Below are 15626 nucleotides of genomic sequence, written 5' to 3' on the forward strand. Positions count from 1 at the left end.
CATTAGGAACAATAGTAATACCTCCCTTCTTAGGGACACAATGAACAGGACTTACCCACTGACTATCAACAACGGGATAAATTATACCTGCCTCTAGAAGCTTTAGTATTTCTTTTCTTACCACTTCTTTCATTTTAGGATTCAGACGTCGTTGAGGATCACGAACTGGTTTGGCATCTGCTTCCAAATTTATTTTATGTTGACATAGAGTGGGACTAATGCCCTTAAGATCATCAAGAGTATATCCAATAGCAGCATGGTGCTTCTTCAGAGTTTTCAATAATATTTCTTCTTCATGCTCTGAAAGGTTAGCACTAATAATAACAGGATATATCTTCTTTTCATCAAGATAAGCATATTTAAGATTATCAGGCAACGGTTTAAGCTCAAACACGGGATCACCCTTAGGTGGAGGAGGATCCCCTAGGATTTCAACAGGCAAATTGTGTTTTAGCATAGGTTCTTGTTTAAAGAATACTTCATCTATTTCCCTTCTTTTATTCATAAACATATCATTCTCATGGTCTAGCAAATATTGTTCTAAAGGATCATTAGGAGGTACGGCAATAGAAGGAAGACCAATAATTTCATCCTTACTAGGCAATTCTTCTTCATGGTGTTGTTTACTAAATTTAGAGAAATTAAACTCATGAGTCATATCATCCAAGCCAATAGTAACAACATTCTTTTCGCAGTCTATCCTAGCATTAACTATATTCAAGAAGGATCTACCAAATATAATGGGACAAAAGCTATCTTGTGGAGAACTAAGAACAAGAAAATCAGCAGGATATTTAGTTTTCCCGCACAAGACTTCAACATCTCTAAAAATTCCCATTGCTGAAATAGTATCTCTATTAGCAAGTTTAATTGTGACATCAATATCGTCTAACTCAGCAGGTGCAATTTCATGCTTGATTTCTTTATACAAGTCATAAGGTATAACACTATCACTAGCACCCATATCACATAAGCCATGATAACAATGATCTCCTATTTTAACAGAAATAATAGGCACGCCTACCACAGGTCTATGTTTATCTTTAGCACAAGGTTTAGCAATTCTAGCAGTTTCACCACAGAACTGAATAACATGCCCATCAATATTATCAGACAAGAGCTCTTTAACAATAGCAATATTATGTTCAACTTTAACTTGCTCAGGAGGTGTATATGTTTTAATATTGCTTTTACGAACCACAGTTGAAGCTTTAGCATGATCCTTTATCCTAACAGGGAAAGGTGGTTTCTCAGAATAATAAGTAGGAACAATAGGATCATTATAAGTGACAGTCTTTTCTTCAACTTTAATAGGTGCAGCTACTTTTACTTCTATGGGAGGATGATATTTAAACCACTTCTCCTTAGGGAGATCAACATAAGTAGCAAATGATTCACAGAAAGAAGCTACTATCTCAGAATCAAGTCCATATTTAGTGCTAAACTTACGGAAAATATCGATATCCATAGAAGATTTAACACAATCAAACTTAGGTGTCATACCTGAATCCTTACCATTATCGAGGTCCCAATCTTCAGAGTTGCGTTTAATTCTATCCAATAAATCCCATCTAAATTCAATAGTCTTCATCATAAAAGAGCCAGCACAAGAAGTATCAAGCATGGTGCGATTGTTATCAGAAAGCCGAGCATAATTTTTTTGAAGAATTGTTTCTCTTGGAAGCTCATGATTGGGGCATGAATATAAAATTGATTTAAGCCTCCCCCAAGCTTGAGCGATGCTTTCTCCTTCGTGAGGCCAAAAATTATATATAATTGCGATCACGATGAACAAGATGCATAGGGTAATACTTTTGATGAAATTCCAATTTCAATCTTCTATAGTTCCATGATCTTGTATCATCACATAGCCTATACCATGTGAATGCGTCTCCCTTCAAAGATAAAGGAAAGACCTTCTTCTTAGCAACATCATCGGGTGTACCTGCAAGCTTAAATAATCCACAAACTTCATCCACATATATTAGGTGTTCATCAGGATGCTTTGTTCTGTCTCCTGTAAAAGGATTAGCTAGCAGTTTTTCTATCATACCCGAAGGATACTCATAAGGAATTTCATTTTCAATAGGTTCAGTAGGTTGAGGAGCAACTCTTTGCTCTACTGGTCGGGGTGAAGATACCCTGAACAAGCCCTTTAGAGGATTACTTTCCATAGTAACAAGTGACAGTAAATTTTAGCACACTATATAAATTTTTCCTTACCAAATTCCACCTACCAAAGGCGCTTCACTCCCCGGCAACGACGCCAGAAAAGAGTCTTGATGACCCACAAGTATAGGGGATCTATCGTAGTCCTTTCGATAAGTAAGAGTGTCGAACCCAACGAGGAGTAGAAGGAAATGATAAACGGTTTTCAGCAAGGTATTCTCTGCAAGTACTGAAATAAGTGGTAACAAATAGTTTTGTGATGAGATAATTTGTAACGAGCAACAAATAACGAAAGTAAATAAAGTGCAGCAAGGTGGCCCAAACCTTTTTGTAGCAAAGGACAAGCCTGGACAAACTCTTATATAAGGAAAAGCGCTCCCGATGACACATGGGAATATTGTCAAGCTAGTTTTCATCACGTTCATACGATTCGCATTCGGTACGTTGATAATTTGACATGTGGGTGGACCGGTGCTTTGGTGTTGTTCTTACTTGAACAAGCATCCCACTTATGATTAACCTCTATTGCAAGCATCCACAACTACAACAAAAGTATTAAGGTAAACCTAACCATAGCGTGAAACATATGGATCCAAATCAGCCCCTTACGAAGCAACGCATAAACTAGGGTTTAAGCTTCTGTCACTCTAGCAACCCATCATCTACTTATTACTTCCCAATGCCTTCCTCTAGGCCCAAATAATGGTGAAGTGTTATGTAGTCGACGTTCACATAACACCACTAGAGGCTAGACAACATACATCTCATCAAAATATCGAACGAATGCCAAATTCACATGACTACTAATAGCAAGACTTCTCCCTTGTCCTCAGGAACAAACGTAACTACTCACAAAGCATAAACATGTTCATAATCAAAGGGGTATTAATATGCATATAGGATCTGAACATATGATCTTCCACCAATTAAACCAACTAGCATCAACTACAAGGAGTAATTAACACTACTAGCAACCTACTAGCACCAATCCCAGACATGGAGACAAGAATTGGATACAAGAGAAGAACTAGGGTTTTGAGATGAGATGGTGTTGATGAAAATGTTGATGGAGATTGCCCTCTCCTGATGAGAGGAGCGTTGGTGATGACGATGGCGATGATTTCCCCCTCCGGGAGGGAAGTTTCCCCGGCAGAACAGCTCTGTCGGAGCTCTAGATTGGATCCGCCAAGGTTCCGCCTCATGGCGGTGGAGTTTCGTCCCGAAAGGTTGCTTCTTATTTTTTTTCTCGACGAAAGACTTCATATAGGAGAAGATGGTCATCGGAGAGCCACCAGGGGCCCACGAGGTAGGGGGCGCACCCCCACCCTCGTGAGAAGGGTGTGGGCCCCCTGGTCTTCATCTTTGGCGAGGATTTTTCATTATTTGTTATAAGGTGTTCCGTGGAGTTTCAGGACTTTTGGAGTTGTGCGGAATAGGTCTCTAATATTTGCTCCTTTTCGAGCCCAGAATTCCAGCTGCCGGCATTCTCCCTCCTTATGTAAACCTTGTAAAATAAGAGAGAATAGCCATAAGTATTGTGACATAATGTGAAATAACAGCCCATAATGCAATAAATATTGATATAAAAGCATGATGCAAAATGGACATATCAAGTTTGTCCTATGTATTGTTGGTGTTTCTAACTCTTTGGTCCCAATGAGTTTGGGTACCATTTTTGTTTGTGTTCTTGTTCTAGGAACAATTGGAGATGCATTGGATTCTCGGCTCACTCACAAGGAAGGTGGTGTCACCATGTGCTTATTGGAGTCAAGCTAGGATGCTTAATGAACTACTATCTATTACCTTCAATTGGTTTATTCTACATCCTTCCAATGATATCTCGGTAACAAGTATCTATTCATGCATTCTTTTCTTGCATTCAACCTTGTGTAGGTTGCATCTTGGCATGATATTCATTCCATCTTGTGATACTTGTTTCCTTTCTCAAAGCATCTCAACGATGATCTCATGTTGCTAGTTGTGATGTCTTTGATGGTTGTGTAGTAGGAATTCATTTATATACAATAAGACCATATCTATCCATGTGATATGCTTTCAAGCAAATATCTTATTGGTATATTTATGATTTCCTTGTGGATATCTTGTTCTTTCCTTTTTGTAACTATTTCATGTGTATATCCTTCTTTGTAGATATATATATCATCATGATTTCGTCTACCTAGAATCTTATACACTTGAGAGAAGTTGCATATCTAGCTGATATCCTTTCTTTCACATCCACCTTGTCTTTCTTATGTTATTTCTTTGGTGGCTCCGTGAAAGCTTTTGCCTTGAGTGCGTGTCTTATCTCGTTGCATCTTGATGCACTCTTGTGTGGTGAAGATTATTTTCCTCATGCTTATCTTTACGAGGCTTTTTCCATCTTAATTGGTATCCCTCGTCTTGATGAGGCTTTCGTCTTCTATCTTCACCACGGGTTGTCACAAGCATAAGTTCTTTATATGCTTATTAGTAAGCTTGTGAACCCATTTACTTGTTGTGTGTGGGAATGATAGGCCTTGCACCATGTTGCCTCATTCTTTCAAGACTTTATTGATGCTTAATGCTCATCCATACATTAGTCTTCTCAAGTGCATTGCCTTGACTCACACACATCATTTTGGTTGAGCCCATTCTTAAGTTGCCTCTTTCACTTGTTGCTCAACCATGTGTTTGTTGCAAGTACTAGGCTTAGTTTCCTATTTTCTCACTTGCACTTGTTGTAAGTTTCTATTGATTTTGGGGGAGCTATGATCCTATTTTGTGCACTTTCTATCCAAATACAAAAATTCTTATGTGTGCACAAATCATGGGGAGCTTCTCTAGTTTCCTTAGAACACTTCTTTGCTCATATCATAATATCCTTTATTCATGTGGCTCGTAGGATCTTTGGTCTAGTTGGTTCGATTGATATCCTTTGATTGCTTGCTTAAATTGGTATCTTTAGATTGCTTGATTGCTTGTGTCTCTCTTTGTTATGTCCTTGTGGCATATATTTCTTTAGCAATCTATGTGCCTCAATATAGTTTGTGTTCCTCCAAGTATTTACCTTTGAATATGTGTATGGCATTCCACTATCTTGTTGAGAAATACACAATTTGTGGAGGAACACTTTTTATATTGGCTTTCTAAGCTTTTCGCCCATTTTGGCAATCGATGCCAATGGGGGAGAAGTTTCAGAGAGTTTTGTGGAGAAGGTTTTCAGAGTCTTCTCCTTGCTTTGGTTTTGTTCCTAATCATTTGCATCTCATTCTCCTGCATCATTGGTTGTTGCATTGCATCGTGATGCATAATTAAACTCTCTTGAAAGTGACTATCATCAATTACCAAAATGGGGGAGATTGAAAGGACATGCGGTGCCCCCATGTGTGGTTTTGGTATTTGATGACATTCTCTATGGACTAATGGTTGCATTGAGTTATATTTGAAGGATTTTTCCATAGGCATGTCTTGAAGTCCATGTGTTCGTTTCAAGGAGTTTATGTGTGGACCATGGTGCTATTAAGGAATTATCCAAAGATTGGTCATGTGAGTGTTGAGCTTATTGCAAGCATGTCTTGAAGAAGAAGATGGTGTGATCATTCATGTATACCTTCAAGACATCATCCAAATGAAGAGAGCTGGAAATATTCAAGGTTGATCAAGAGTATGTACAAAGAGTTATTCAAGTTGATCAACACACAAAGCGTAGAAGATGTAGCAAGTGGGATCAAGTGATCTCATGGTATGGTATGTTTCCATGGTCTTGCATCAAGAGGAATATATCATACAACCCATGGAGAGGATGACATCAAGTGGTGATCGTCATCAAGATTGCGGTATGCAAGTTCAAGTGGAGCATCATGAAGAGATCATCCTTGAAGCTTGATGTCCATTGTGGTGTCAATGTACTTGTGAAGATGTGCCAAAGAGTGGCTCACCCATAGTGGAGTATGGGGGAGCAATCAACTAGTCTTCATCGAGCCAACGCAATCAAGATAGGTGGTCCAACTTGAGGGAGTCAAGATCGCCATCATCTAGCTCAAGTGGACTATGTGCAAGGCAAAGGTTTGCCCTTGATAGGTTTTCTATTTTACCGGTCTCATGGTGGTAGTTGGGAGACCAGGTTATAGGATCAATTGCCATACTATCAAGGGGGGGATCTCGATGAGTAGCTTGATCGTATCATTCGTAGAGAGCTCAAACAATTGCATCCTTGCATCATCTTTCTTGGTTCTTGTTTGGTTCTCTTTGTGAGTTTTGGAGCTTATGGTCATCTTGATGACAAGCTCTAGTTCATCGAAAACGGAGTTCACTTGCATCTTCTATGATGTGTTTCGATGTTGGAGGTTATGCTCGTTCTTCTCTGTTGGATGTTTCACTCCTCCATTTGTTAGGCATTCCTCCCCTACCTCTTCTTACTATAATCACTCGTTGTTGGATGCTACTCGTCGTCATCTATCCAACAAGCTTGAGTTTGCTCAATTCGGAGCTCATATGCAGAAGTTGTGGCAGTTTAGGCTTTATTGCATCCTCTATTTTCTCTATTGTGTTCTTGAAAGCCTCAAGCGGTAGAACTGCTCTCTAGACCAGTAGTACCGCTTGTAAGCGGCAGTACCGCAGCCCTGTGCCGTGCATAGTACCACTGCTTCTGGGGATGCGCCTTTTTCGTGTCGAGTTTCGCGGTAGTAGAGCGGTAGTACCTCTTATAAGCGGTAAGCGGTACTACCTCTCCACCCGAGCGGTAGTACCTCTTATATGCGGTGAGCGGTACTACCTCTCCACCCGAGCGGTGGTACCTCTTATATGCGGTGAGCGGTACTACCTCTCCACCCGAGCGGTGGTACCTCTTATAAGCAGTAAGCGGTACTACCTCTCCCCAGAGTGGTACTACCTCTCTGGCAGAACTACAGCTCATGTTTTTCTCTCTCGTTGGGCTGTTTTTCCCATGCTAAGGGATAGTACCGCTCCTCCAAGCAGTAGTACCGCTAGTACGCAACCTGAGCACATAACGGTTGGATTTGGGAGGTCCTATAAAAGGGGGTCTTCTTCCCCATTGAACCTTATCTTTTGAGCTCGTGTTCTTCCCCCATTGTTGACCTTCTTCGAGCTTGCTAACTCTCAATTCCTCCATGGATTCTTGCTAGTTTTTGAGGGAAAAGAGAGAGGAGATCTAGATCCACATTTCCACCAATCACTTTCTCCTTCATGTGAGGGGAACCCCTTGGATCTAGATCCTGGAGTTCTTGGTGTTCTCTTTCTTGTTCTTCCTCTCATTTTCCTCCCTATTATTAGTTGCTTTGGTGGGATTTGAGAGAGAAGGACTTGGGCACTCCGTGTGCTCTTGCCATTGCATTTGGTGCATCAGTTTGAGTTCTCCATGGTGATATGTGTAAGTTACAAGTTGAGAAGCTTATTACTCTTGAGTGCTTGGTACCTTTGAGCTCGTTCCTCTTGGGTGCTTGGGCGCCCTAGACGGTTGGTGGTGTTCGGAGCTCAATCATTGTGGTGTAAAGCTCCGAGCAAGCATCAGGGTCTCCAATTAGGTTGTGGAGATCGCCCCGAGCAATTTGACGGGTTCCGGTGACCGCCCCCAAGGGTTGCCAAAGTGTACGGGTTCGGTGACCGCCCCAAGGGTTGCCATTTGTACGGGTTCGGTGACCGCCCTCAAGGGTCCCTTAGCGGAATCACAACATCTTGCATTGTGTGAGGGCGTGAGGAGATTACGGTGGCCCTAGTGGCTTATTGGGGAGCATTGTGCCTCCACACCGCTCCAAACGGATATTAGCATCCGCAAGGGTGTGAACTTCGGGATACATCGTCGTCACCGCGTGCCTCGGTTATCTCTTACCCGAGCCCTTTACTTATGCACTTTACTTTGTGATAGCCATATTGTTTCGTGTCATATATCTTGCTATCACCTAGTAGTTTTTCTTTCTTAGCATAAGTTTGTGGTGCACATAGGTGAGCCTAGTTGTTATAGTTTTTGTGCTTGACAGCTAGGTTTATTCCGCATTTGTTCAAGCCTAAACCGTAATTATTTTAAAGCGCCTATTCACCCCCCTCTAGGCGACATCCTCGTTCTTTCGCTTGGAACAATCAACTTGTGTGTCTTTGGGTGCCCCCCACCCCCGTATATAAAGGAGCAAGGGGGGAGGCCGGCCAGCCTTGGTGCGCCCCAAGGAGAGGAATCCTCTTCCTACTAGGAAGAGGATTCATCCTTTCCTAGTCCAACTAGGAAGAGGGAAGGGGGAAGGAAAGAGAGGGAGAGGGAGAGGGAAAGAGGGGCTGCGCACCTCTCCCTTAGTCCAATTCGGACTCCCCATGGGAGGGTGTGTGCCACCTCCTGGGCTGCAGCCCTCTCTCTCCCCTCAGGCCCACTAAGGCCCAATACTGTCCCGGGGGGTTCTGGTAACCCCTTCGGCGCTCCGGTTTTCTCCGAAATCATCTGGAACACTTCTGGTGTCTGAATATAGTCGTCCAATATATCAATCTTTACGTCTCGACCATTTCAAGACTCCTCGTCATGTCCGTGATCACATCTGGGACTCCGAACTACCTTCGGTACATCAAAACACATAAACTCATACTACCGATCGTCACCGAACTTTAAGCATGCGGACCCTACGGGTTCGAGAACTATGTAGACATGACCGAGAGTCGTCTCCGGTCAATAACCAATAGTGGAACCTGGATGCTCATATTGGTTCCTACATATTCTACGAAGATCTTTATCGGTCAAACCGCATAACAACATACATTGTTCCCTTTGTCATCGGTATGTTACTTGCCCGAGATTCGATCGTCGGTATCTCAATACCTAGTTCAATATCGTTACCGGCAAGTCTCTTTACTCGTTTCCGTAATTCATCATCCCCAACTAACTCTTTAGTTGCATTGCTTGCAAGGCTTATAGTGATGTGCATTACCGAGAGGGCCCAGAGATACCTCTCCGACAATCGGAGTGACAAATCCTAATCTTGATCTATGCCAACTCAACAAGTACCATCGGAGACACCTGTAGAGCACCTTTATGATCACCCAGTTACGTTGTGACGTTTGGTAGCACACAAAGTGTTCCTCCGGTAATCGGGAGTTGCATAATCTCATACTCATAGGAGCATGTATAAGTCATGAAGAAAGCAATAGCAGTAAACTAAAATGATCAAGTGCTAAGCTAACAGAATGGGTCAAGTCAATCACATCATTCTCCTAATGATGTGATCCCGTTTATCAAATGACAACTCATGTCTATGGTTAGGAAACATAACCATCTTTGATCAACGAGCTAGGCAAGAGGCATACTAGTGACACTCTGTTTGTCTATGTATCAACACATGTATTATGTTTCCGGTTAATACGATTCTAGCATGAATAATAAACATTTATCATGAAGTAAGGAAATAAATAATAACTTTATTATTGCCTCTAGGGCATATTTCCTTCAGTACTAAGGGCACGAGGGTTCGTATGGAGATGGATTAGTTGGGTGACTGTGTTGCTATCCACGGCGAGCACCAGGATCATTTTCAACGGAGTCCCAGGAAGCATCATCTACCACGCTCAGGGTCTAAGGCAAGAGGACCCCGTCTCCCCTCTGCTTTTTGTGATCGCCATGGACACTCTCTCTTCCCATATCAACACAACCACGACCGAGGGTGTCCTCAGCTCCTTCAGAGGGATCGAGCCAATGCAGAGGCTTTCGGTTTATGCTGACGACGTAGCGATGTTTGTGAAGCCTTCAGTGCAAGATCTGTATTGCGTAAAGGAGCCATCGGAGGTTTTTGGTGAAGCTTCAGGCTTAAGGATTAATTTCACAAAATCGGCTGCGATTTTGATAAGGGGATCGGAAGAGGATGGGCGTAGAGTAAGGGCAGTGCTGCAATGTCAGCTAGGCACATTCCCTTGCAAATACCTTGGGATCCGGCTCGCGATCCACCAATTGGGACGTACGTGACTGGCAACCGTTGCTCGATCAAGTCAGGAAGGTGGTACCTACATGGCAAAGAGGGTTGATTCAGAGGTCTGGAAGATTGATCCTTGCCAAATCAGTTGTCTCTGCAAGGCTGGTACATCAGCTCATGGTGCTTGATGCCCCTGGATGGGTCTTTGAAGACATGAAGAAATGGATGAGGGCGTTCTTTTGGGCCGACAAAGACAAGGTAAATGGCTGGCAATGCCTTCTGGCTTGGGACACGGTGTGCCGTACAACATGTTTTGGCGGCCTGGGATTCCGAGATCTACGCGTGCAGGAGATTGCGCTGCGTGTGCGGTGGGAATGGTTACGCAGGTCTGACTCATCTAGACCTTGGCACGGTATTCCTATGACAGAGGATGCAAAGGCCAGGCTTGTGTTCAATAGTCTTGTTAAGATCAATGTGGGCGATGGCAAGAGGGTGTTGTTCTGTATGGATCGTTGGATCCATGGGTTTACAGTCAGTGAGATTGCTCCCCTCATCCTCGAGATGGTGAACATGAGGGCACGCAACAGAAGGACAGTAAAACCGGCCTTGTCGGGGAATGCATGGACGGTGGACGTTTAGGGTGAACATCTCCTTCACTGCGCACATGCAGGTGGCCAATCTATGCCTAGCCATCGCCACGGTCCCGACTAATGATCAGAGTCCGGACCAGTTTTCTTGGCCGGCAGACATCTCAGGAACTTACACAGCAAGGTCGGTCTACCAAAGGTTATGCATGGGCAACGACAGAAGGCATTTAGAGGAGCTGGGCACCCTTACGGTGCAAAATTTTTGCTTGGCTTGCGGTGCAGTATCGGCTTTGGACTTCTGACAGGCGAGCCAGACAAGGCCTCCAAGATGAGACGTCGCTGTGCTTCACGTGCCTTCAAGAAGAAGATAACGCGGATCACATCTTGGTGCATTGCGTCTACGCACGAGAGGTGTGGCACCTATGCCTCGATTCTTTCCAGCTTAACATCCACGCGCCGACCACCAACACTACCTTTTCCGAATGGTGGCTGGAGCAAAGATTGAGGTTAACAGGCAGAGTGCGACGAGGATTCGACTCCTTTGTCATAGGGACGGCATGGGCTCTGTGGAAGCAGCGTAACGCTAGGGTGTTCAACAGGCCGCGTGGTCAGAAGACACCTCCCCAACTGGTAGCGTCAATTCGTTCTGAGATCGTAGATTGGACTAGTGCAGGGCTCGGTGTTGGAGGTCTAGATCCTTTCGTGAGAATGTAACCGCGTGAGTTTGGGTTGGGGTCGGAGTGGTGTTTGCCATCTTGGATGTTCGCATCTCAGTTTGGTCTCTTGTAAATATTGTTCTGCCTTTTATAAAAATATGGTACGTCATTGGCGTACTCTTGAAAAAAAAGTTTGTAGTTTTAAAAAAAGAAAAAAGAAAAAAAAGTTTGTTCAGAAAAAAGTGATGGCTTCGAAGAGGCCCGATATGGGAGCCGCACCAGTAGCTACGGCCGCGTGCTCCTCCACTAGTGTGCCCTGATCCGCGGTAGGCGCCAAGCGGCAGATTGCACAATATTCTGGTTGGCGGCAGTGCTTGAATTTGCTGCCCGCCAAACGGTGTTAAAATCACGCGCCAACTCCCGGCCCGCGCACTTCTCGAGCCAACTTCCCCTCCCACGCCGCCACCGTCGCCCTCCGCAAGCCGCGTGCGTGACCCTCCCATTCCGGTCGCCGTCCTCTTAGCCACTAGCCTGCTTAAAGCCTAACCGTAGCGCCGGGAAACCAGCACCAAACGAAGCAAGCAACCACCCATGGACACGCCTGTGCCGAAACGGCCTCGCCTCGTGCCGGCACCGGCGCCGGCGCCTCGGACAATCGCCGACATGGCCCCGGAGATCCTCCTCCGCCTCCCTCCGGACGACCCCGCGCGCCTTGTGCGCGCCTCCCTCGTCTGCTGGCGCTGGCGCCACCTCCTCACCGACCCGGCGTACCTCCGCCGCTACCGCGCATTCCATCGAACACCTCCCATGCTCGGCTTCGTCCTCAACCTGAAGCAGCACTACCAAGGCATGGCCCAGCTCGTCCCCACCTCCTCCTTCCGCCCCGCCGCCTCCGATCGCCCCGGCCTGAATGTGCTGGACGCCCGCCACGGCCGCGTGCTCCTCCACACCGCTCAGGGCCAGCGCCTCGTCGTCTGGGACCCCGTCACGGGTGAGGAGTTCAAGATCCCCCGCGTGCCGGCCTACGCGCTCGGCTTCAACGCGGCCGTGCTCTGCGCCGCGGTCGGCTGCGACCACCTCGACTGTCATGGCGGACCCTTCCGTGTCGCCTTCGTGGGATGCGGCGAACGTGGCATCACGTTCGCCTGCACCTACTCGTCGGAGGCCGGTGCCTGGAGCCAGCGAGTTGAGATCGAGCAGCCGGCGTTAGTTGACGGGCGACCGAGCGTCCTTGTGGGGAACACGCTCTACTTCACCTGCGACCCCTACCTCAATTTCAAAATGTTGGGGTACTCTCGGTGATCTGGCCGCCGTCCCAGCACGAGTACTACTCTTGCACCGTCCTCGTGAAAGCGGAGGATGGCAGGCTGGGGTTCGCCGGCGTGCGGAATGGCACACTCTACCTCTGGTCGATGAAGGATGGCGCCGACGGAGAGGTGGAATGGGTGCAGCGCAGAGTTATCCAGCACAAGACGATGCTCCGCACTCGTGGCCTCTCGACGCCACCTGAGGTCGTTGGCTTCGCGGACGGCCACGGACTCGTTTTCGTTAGGACAGGCAACACGGTATTCTCCATGGAGCTCAAGTCAGGCCATGTCCGTAAGGTATACACCTGCAGGTCAAGAAACTACGACGTCATCGTTGTTCCCTACATGAGCTTCTGCACTCCAGGTACGTATTGATGCACGTTTGAGAATTATGATGTGTGAATATTTGCAATGCCATATGCTCTGAGCTGGTCTTGCAGTCTTGCTCATAGGCAGGTTGCGCAAGGCTGTAATCTTGTATGCATCTCCTTGCCCCTACTGCCTAGTACTCCCTCCGTAAACTAATATAAAAGCGTTTAGAATACTAAAGTAGTGATCTAAACGCTCTTATATTAGTTTACAGAGGGAGTATATGTAATCTTCAGGTTGTTTGTTTGTTTCAGCTTCTCCTTGGAGAACCTGTTTCATTCAAATTTTATCAACAATTCTCGACATTGGCTTAGATATAGTACTTCCTCCGTCCCATAGTATAATACACTAGTGTAAAAAAAAGCTCTTATATTATGGGACGGAGGGAGTAAATCTGAATAATGTTATTATTTTAGATTTCATACCTAACTAGTCGGAATAAAGAGCTACAGCATGGTTATAAGCTTAATCAATTGTATCTTTTCAGATCGTGCTATGGGCAAACTGCCATCGCCATGAGGACCCACTGTTATCCTGTAACAAGGATCTGCTGCCCTTGGCTTGTTGCATAGATGGCGCTCCAAGTGTTTTGCTTCCAAGCTGGACTGTCTAAGTAGTTACCATGGTCATTGTTAGTATGTTTAATTTACAGTGTGGCAGTTGAAACAAGGACAAAAGTTATGTAATCACCGGTCAGTTTAGTATGTTCTCTTTGCAGTTGTGAAGCTTAAGCAAGACAATGATGGTCAATTAGTATTTAGTATTGTATCTTTGAGTAGATTGTGCAAGCTCCTGTGGAATTGATACTGCAGAGTAAGTTACAATGCAGATTTGTTGATCTACTCTCCAGTTGTGACTATAATACTGTCACCGCAAAAGAAAGTGACTATGATACTGGTCATTTTGGCGTACATTTGCTGCTTGTTTGAGTTCTTTTAAATAATAACTGATACATGTGCGTTTGTTTAATTTTTCATTCGGAACAAGGTTATCCAAGTAATATTTTTTCAGTTGTTTTGAATCATGGAAATATTTTTTTAGCCGCTTTGAATCATGGAAATATTTTTTTAGCCGCTTTGAATCATGGAAATATTTTTTTCAGCTTTGCTGCACAATATTGCTCTTATCAAATTGTAGAATTTAACAGAGAACTGTGTTAGCCAAATTTAGAGCCAAATACTATGGGAAACATCCATGGGCCAAAGCATGATTCTTGATTGTGCCATCATTGAAGTTCCAGTGGCAGCTGGAGGCCCTAGTTGCTTTGTGACTGTGGATTGGCCCCGCCATTGTCGCCGCCTAAATAGGAGGTGAAGGAGGAGCCGCCCTCCCTGTGCTACTGTGGCGTCTAAATCGGACTCCGCGTAAGGGATGAAGGAGGAGCTACCCTCGTCGCCGCGCAACACATTAGGCGGCTTAGACCGGCCGACATCACCGCCGAGACATCTTTCGCGCGACAAGGAGAGGGCACGACCATCACCACCCTGTTGTTGTGAAGGAGCCATCCCTGGGGCTTGCGAACACGTGTGGGCCTCTTGCATTACCTCGACGACGGAGGCGGCAACATGTCATCGCGCAACACCATGACGGAGGCCGAGTCAATGGTGCAGCATGAAGCACCAGGCCGCATTCGCGATGTCAGACATTGCCTCGAACTAGGCCCTTGTTGGCCTTGCATTGGCCTGGGTGGAGGACCTATCTAGGATCATCACAGAGATGTCCACAAGCTGACGGCAGCGCCTCAGTGACCAACTTGTCACGATTGGCACGGACGATTCGCTACGTGCCGCCGTTCTCGTCGCACGCAATGGCAAGACGAGGGGCAGGCGAATTGGGGTAACGTCCGTAGTCATGCACGCGACGGCGGAGGAAGTCGAGTGCCCAATTAGGGATGCCGCTGCGCCTACGCATCCTTCTGTCGCTGGAAGGGCCATGGCGACTCCGACGAAGAAGGTCTCGTCGGCCAGGGAGTCCATGCGTATGAGGTTATCATCCGATACCTCGTTTAGTTTTTTAGGTATTAAACCATTTAGTTGAACATGTTAAATATCGTCCGATTTAATGTAATATGTCCAACTTTGCATGAATTAGGTCCAGTTTGCATGAAATTCGTTCGATTTGCATGAAATTTATCCTTTTAGTTTCATTTTCATCTGAAATGTAGGCTGATGTTTTAGACATGTTGTTGGGTGGCCGACTCCCATATCCGTCCATGGACCCATCAGGATGCATTCACGAACGGATAGTGCCAATTTACGGGCAGCCTGTTGAAGACAAACTTGGCCACATGGGTCGCATGTCATGTGGCGGTCCGTTGTCATGCATGCTCGGTCCGTCACGTGCATAAACTAGTTGTGCCGGCATGCGACACACTTCGGGTTGTGCCTGGGCTGTAAAGCCAATTCGACATGCCGGCACGACACGATGCACCGAAATCAATCCAAATAGCCCCCAAAACAATCAATTAGATCGAAAAGCACGACCATGCAGGCTAAACGTGTGTCGAGCCAACCCGTTTACTAGAAAGAGGTTGTGCCTGGGTCTAAGGGCATGGCACACGGTCCGACACGACATGGCCGTGTAGAAACCATGTCGTGCCAGGCATGTTTAGCCCTTGGCCGGGCCATGACTAGCCGTCCCCATCTTTTTTTTGAC

The 15626-nt window shown here is 45.6% G+C and overlaps 1 pseudogene; it reads left to right on the forward strand.

The window, feature by feature from the left end:
- The first annotated feature begins 11663 nt into the window (after window positions 1–11663).
- On the forward strand, window positions 11664–13891 carry LOC125541574 (annotated as a pseudogene).
- The last annotated feature ends 1735 nt before the right edge of the window (window positions 13892–15626 follow it).

The sequence above is a fragment of the Triticum urartu genome, chromosome 2, assembly GCF_003073215.2.
Source record: "Triticum urartu cultivar G1812 chromosome 2, Tu2.1, whole genome shotgun sequence".
Classification (NCBI taxonomy): Eukaryota; Viridiplantae; Streptophyta; class Magnoliopsida; order Poales; family Poaceae; genus Triticum; species Triticum urartu.